Here is a 6,407-nt window from a genome sequence, read left to right as displayed (position 1 = left end):
GATGACAGAGGATTAGATGGTTTAATGGCAACACTAACTCAATGGACATGAGTTTGAGTAAACTCTGGGTGTTGGTAATGGACAGGGAGCCCAGGTGCTTGCAGTCCATGGGGTCACAAAGAGTCGGACATGACTGAGCAACTGAACTGAACCGAATGATAGGGTTAATAGCAATTTCTCAAGAGGGCACTTGCCAAGAGGCTCCTCCCAGGACTGCTACTACCATTGCCCCTGGACTGTGTGGATCACAATAAACTGTGGAAAATTCTGAAAGAGATGGGAATACCAGACCACCTGATCTGCCTCTTGAGAAATTTGTATGCAGGTCAGGAAGCAACAGTTAGAACTGGACATGGAACAACAGGAAAACTCCAAATAGGAAAAGGAGTATGTCAAGGCTGTATATTGTCACCCTGCTTATTTAACTTATATGCAGAGTACATCATGAGACATGCTGGACTGGAAGAAACACAAGCTGGAATCAAGATTGTCGGGAGAAATATCAATAACCTCAGATATGCAGATGACACCACACTTATGGCAGAAAGTGAAGAGGAACTCAAAAGCCTCTTGATGAAAGTGAAAGTGGAGAGTGAAAAAGTTGGCTTAAAACTCAACATTCAGAAAACGAAGATCATGGCATCTGGTCCCATCACTTCATGGGAAATAGATGGGGAAACAGTGTCAGACTTTATTTTTCTGGGCTCCAAAATCACTGCAGATGGTGACTGCAGCCATGAAATTAAAAGACGCTTACTCTTTGGAAGGAAAGTTATGACCAACCTAGATAGCATATTCAAAAGCAGAGACATTACTTTGCCAACAAAGGTTCGTCTAGCCAAGGCTATGGTTTTTCCTATGGTCATGTATGGATGTGAGAGTTGGACTGTGAAGAAGGCTGAGCGCCAAAGAATTGATGCTTTTGAACTGTGGTGTTGGAGAAGACTCTTGAGAGTCCCTTGGACTGCAAGGAGATCCAACCAGTCCATTCTGAAGATCAGCCCTGGGATTTCTTTGGAGGGAATGATGCTAAAGCTGAAACTCCAGTACTTTGGCCACCTCATGCGAAGAGTTGACTCATTGGAAAAGACTCTGATGCTGGCAGGGATTGGCGCAAGAGGAGAAGCGGACGACAGAGGATGAGATGGCTGGATGGCATCACTGACTCAATGGACGTGAGTCTGAGTGAACTCTGGGAGTTGGTGATGGACAGGGAGGCCTGGCGTGCTGTGATTCATGGGGTCGCAAAGAGTCGGACACGACTGAGCGACTGATCTGATCTGATCTATGTTGCTGCAAGTAGAATTATTTTGTTCTTTCTATGGCTGAGTAATAGTCCATTGTATATATGTATCGCATCCTTTTTATCCATTCCTCTGTTGATGGACATTTAGGTAGATTTCATGTCCTGGCAACTGTAAATAGTGCTGCAGTGAACATTGGGGTGCATGTTATTTTTTGAATTATTTTCTATGAGTATATGCCCAGGAGTGGGATTACTTGATCATATGATAGCTCTATTTTTAGATTTTTAAGAAACCTCCATACTGTACTTCATAGTGGCTGTACCAATTTATATTCCCATCAACAGTATAAGAGAGTTCTCTTTTCTTTCCATCCTCTCCAGCATTTAGTGTTTGTAGATTTTGATAATGGCCCTTCTTACCAGTATGAAGTGACAATTTATGATAGTTTTGATTTGCATTTCTCTAATAACTAGTGATGTTGAGTATCTCTTCGTGTGTTCTTTGACCTTCTGTATGTCTTCTTTGGAGAAATGTCCATTTAGATCTTGTGCCCATTTTTGGATTTTTTTTTTTATATTGAGCTGCATGAGCTTTTTGTATATTTTGGAGATTAATCACTTGTCAGTTGCTTTCTTTGCGAATATTTTCTCCTATTTTGTGAGTTGTCTTTGTTTTGTTTATGGTTAGCTTTGCTGTGCAAAAGATCCCAATGCCTCTGATCTCACCAGTAAGTAATCATTCCAAGTCTCAACCAATTTTTTTCTTAACAAAAGCACCTTATTTTCTGTGAGCTTCAATTGTAATTTTTAAGTTTTTTTTAAGCTTTTTTTTTTTTTGCCAAGTTGTGAGGTGTGCAGGACCTTAGATCCTTGACCAGGAATGGAACCTGTGCCCCCTGCAGTGGAAGTATGGAGACCTAACAAATGGATCTCCAGGGAATTCCCACCAATCATAATTCTGACAAACAATTTATGTAGCTCTGCAGTTTTTTGCCTTTATAAGCTTCTCCCATTTGGTAATCTGGTGGGACTCAATTCAAGTGCTTCTTGAAACTGTGTCTCCTGGGCTGCAGTCCTAATAAAACTCAATTAGACACATCTTTATTTCAACGAGGTTTCTGTTCTTGTAATTCTTGGTTAACACTAACATAATTCAAGCATCTTAAATGACCAAACACAAATTGATTAACTAACTAAATTACATGAAATCTTCCCCTTTCCTCTAAAAATAATAAAATAAAATAAACAGAGATTATTTTTTCATACTTTTCAAATGAGTGAAATGAAGCCTCTGGGAGAGCAGGAGAGCTTTCCAGGGTCACACAGCTATATTTAATAAAACTAGGATTGAAACTGAGATCTTCTGGTGCCCATTTCTAGCACTCAGTTATTACCAAAGAAGAAAAACTTTAGTAAAAAATCAAACTAAACTGCTGCCAACACAATCAATTAGTTCAGTTTAGTTGCTCAGTCATGTCTGACTCTTTACAACCAAATAGCCTGCAGCACACTAGGCTTCTCTGTTCATCACCAACTCCTGGAGCTTACTCAAACTCATGTCCATCAAGTTGGTGATGCCATCCAGCCATCTGATTGCCATCCCCTTCCCCTTCCGCCTACAATCTTTTCCAGCATCAGGCTCTTTTCCAATGAGTCAATTCCTCGCATCAGGCAGCCAAAGTATTGGAGCTTCAGATTCAGTATCAGTCCTTCCAGTGAATATTCAGGACTGATTGCCTTTAAGAGTGACTGGTTTGATCACCTTGCAGCCCAAAGGACTCTGAAGTATCTTCTCTAACACCACAGTTTAAAAGCATCAACTTTTCAAAGCTCAGTTTCTTTATGGTCCATCTCTCACATCCATTCATGACCACTGAAAAAATCATAGCCTTGATTAGACAGACTTTTGTTGGCAAAGTAATGCCTCTACTTTTTAATATGCTGTCTAGGTTGGTCATAACTTTTCATCCAAGGAGAAAGTGCCTTTGAATTTCATGGCTGCAGTCACCATCAGTGGTGATTTTGGAGTCCCCCCCCCCAAAAAAATAAAGTTTGTCACTGTTTCCATTGTTTCCCCATCTATTTGACATGAAGTGATGGGACCAGATGCCATGATCTTAGTTTTTTGAATGGTGAGCTTTCAGCCAGGTTTTTACTCTCTTTCACTTTCAAGAGGCTCTTTAGTTTCTCTTCACTTTCTGCCATAAGGGTGGTGTCATTTGCTTTTCTGAGGTTATTGATATTTCTCCCAGCAATCTTGACTTCAGCTTGTGCTTCATCCAGTCCAGCATTTGGCATGATGTACTCTGCATATAAGTTAAATAAGCAGGGTGACAATATACAGCCTTGACATACTCCTTTCCATTTTGAACCAGTTCATTGTTTCATGTCTAGTTCTAACTGTTGCTTCTTGACCTGCATACAGATTTCTTAAGATTGGTCAGATAGTCTGGTATTCCCATCTCTCAAATAATTTTCCACAGTTTATTGTGATCCACACAGTCAAAGGCTTTGGCACAGTCAATAAAGCAGAAGTAGATTACTTTCTGGAACTCTCTTGCTTCTTTTATGTACCAATGTATGTTGGCAATTTGATCTCTGGTTCCCCTGCCTTTTCTAAATCCAGCTTGAACAGCTGGAAGTTCTTGGTTCATGTACTGTTGAAGCCTGGCTTGGAGAATTTTGAGCATTACCTTGCTAGCGTGTGAGACAAGTGCAATTGTGCAGTAGTTTGAGTATTCTTTGGCATTGCCTTTCTTTGGGATTGGATGAAAACTGACTTTTTCCAGTCCTGTGGTCACTGTGGAGTTTTCCAAATTTGTATATTGAATGCAGTGCTTTAACAGTGTCATCTTTTAAGATTTTAAATAGCTCAACTGGGATTCCATCACCTCTACTAGCTTTGTTTGTAGTGATGCTTCCTAAGGCCCACTTGACTTCACATTCAAGGATGTCTGGCTTTAGGTGAGTGATCACACCATCATGGTTATCTGGTCATGAAGATCTTTTTTGTATAGTTCTTCTGTGTATTCTTGCCACCTCTTCTTAATATCTTCTGCTTCTGTTGTGTCCATACCATTTCTGTCCTTTATTGTGCCCATCTTCACATGAAATGTTACCTTGGTATCACTAATTTTCTCGAGGAGATCTCTAGTCTTCCCCATTCTATTGTTTTCTTCTATTTCTTTACATTTATCACTGAGGAAGCCTTTCTTGTCTCTCCTTACTATTCTTTGGAACTCTGCATTCAGATGAGTATATCTTTTCTTTCCTCCCTTGCCTTTCACTTCTCTTCTTTTCTCAGCTCTTTGTAAGGCCTCCTCAGACAACCATTTTGCTTCTTAGAATTTCTTTTTCTTGAGGATGGTCTTGATCACAGCTTCCTGTACATTGTCATAAACCTCCATACATAGTTCTTCAGGCACTCTGAAGATCTAATCTCTTGAATCTATTTGTCACTTCCACTGTATAATCGTAAGAGATTTGATTTAGTTCATACCTAAATGGTCTAGTGGTTTACCCTACTTTTTTCACTTTAAGTCTGAATTTTGTGACTAGGAGTTCATGATCTGAGCCACAGTCAGCACCTGGTCTTGTTTTTGCTGACTGTATAGAGTTTCTCATTTTCAGCTGCAAAGAATATAATCAGTCTAATTTTGGTATTGATGATCTGGTGATATCCATGTGAAGAGTCGTCTCTTGTGTTGTTGGAAGAGGGTTTGGTATGACCAGTGCATCCTGTTGGCAAAACTCTATTAGCCTTTGTCCTGCTTCATTTTGTACTACCTTGCCAAACTTGCTTGTTATTTTAGATATCTCTTGACTTTGTACTTTTGCATTCCAGTCCCCTATGATGAAAGGACATCATTTTTTGGTGTTAGTTCTAGAAGGTCTTTTGCTGCTGCTGCTGCTGCTAAGTCACTTCAGTCATGTTCGACTCTGTGCGACCCCATAAACGGCAGCCCACCAGGCTCCCATCCCTGGGATTCTCCAGGCAAGAATACTGGAGTGGGTTGCCATTTCCTTCTCCAATGAATGAAAGTGAAAAGTGAAAGTGAAGTCCCTCAGTCGTGTCCTACTCTTAGCGACCCCATGGACTGCAGCCTACCAGGCTCCTCCGTCCATGGGATTTTCCAGGCAAGAGTACTGGAGTGGGGTGCCATTGCCTTCTCCGAGAAGGTCTTTTAGGTCATCATAAAACCATTCAACTTCAGCTTCTTCAGAATTAGTGATGGGGCATAGACTTGGATTATGGTAATATTGAATGGGTTGCCTTGGAAATGAACAGAGATCATTCTCTCATTTCTGAGATTGCATCCAGATAATCACGATGATGTGATCACTCACCTGGAGCCAGACATCCTAGAATGTGAAGTCAAGTGGGCCTTAGAAAGCATCACTACAAACAAAGCTAGTGGAGGTGATGAAATCCCAGTTGAGCTATTTCAAATCCTAAAAGATGATGCTGTGAAAGTACTGCACTCAATATGTCAGCAAATTTGGAGAACTCAGCAGTGGTCACAGGACTGGAAAAGGTCAGTTTTCATCCAATCCCAAAGAAAGGCAGTGCCAAAGAATGTTCAAACTACCGCACATTTGTGCTCATCTCACATGCTAGTAAAGTAATGTTCAAAATTCTCCAAGCCAGGCAGGCTTCAGCAATACGTGAATCCTGAACTTCCTGATGTTCAAGCTGGTTTTAGAAAAGGCAGAGGAATGAGAGATCAAATTGCCAACATCTGCTGGATCATCGAAAAAGCAAGAGAGTTCCAGAAAAACATCTATTTCTGCTTTATTGACTATGCCAAAGCCTTTGACTGTGTGGATCACAGTAAACTGTGGAAAATTCAGAAACAGATGGGAATACCAGACAGCCTGACCTGCCTCTTGAGAAACCTATATGCAGGTCAGGAAGCAACAGTTAGAACTGGACATAGAACAACAGACTGGTTCCAAATAAGAAAAGGAGTACGTCAAGGCTGTATATTGTCACCCTGCTTATTTAACTTATATTCAGAGTACATCAGAAACTCTGGGCTGGAGGAAGCACAAGCTGGAATCACGATTGCCGGGAGAAATATCAATAACCTCAGATATGCAGATGACACCACCCTATGGCAGAAAGTGAAGAAGAATTAAAGAGCCTCTTGATGAAAGTGAA

Source organism: Bos grunniens, chromosome 26 (assembly GCF_055505025.1).
Source record: "Bos grunniens cultivar Pamir isolate PY7600 chromosome 26, Bosgru_T2T1.0, whole genome shotgun sequence".
NCBI classification, from domain to species: domain Eukaryota; kingdom Metazoa; phylum Chordata; class Mammalia; order Artiodactyla; family Bovidae; genus Bos; species Bos grunniens.
The sequence above is the reverse complement of the archived record's forward strand: the minus strand, read 5'-3'. Positions refer to the sequence as shown.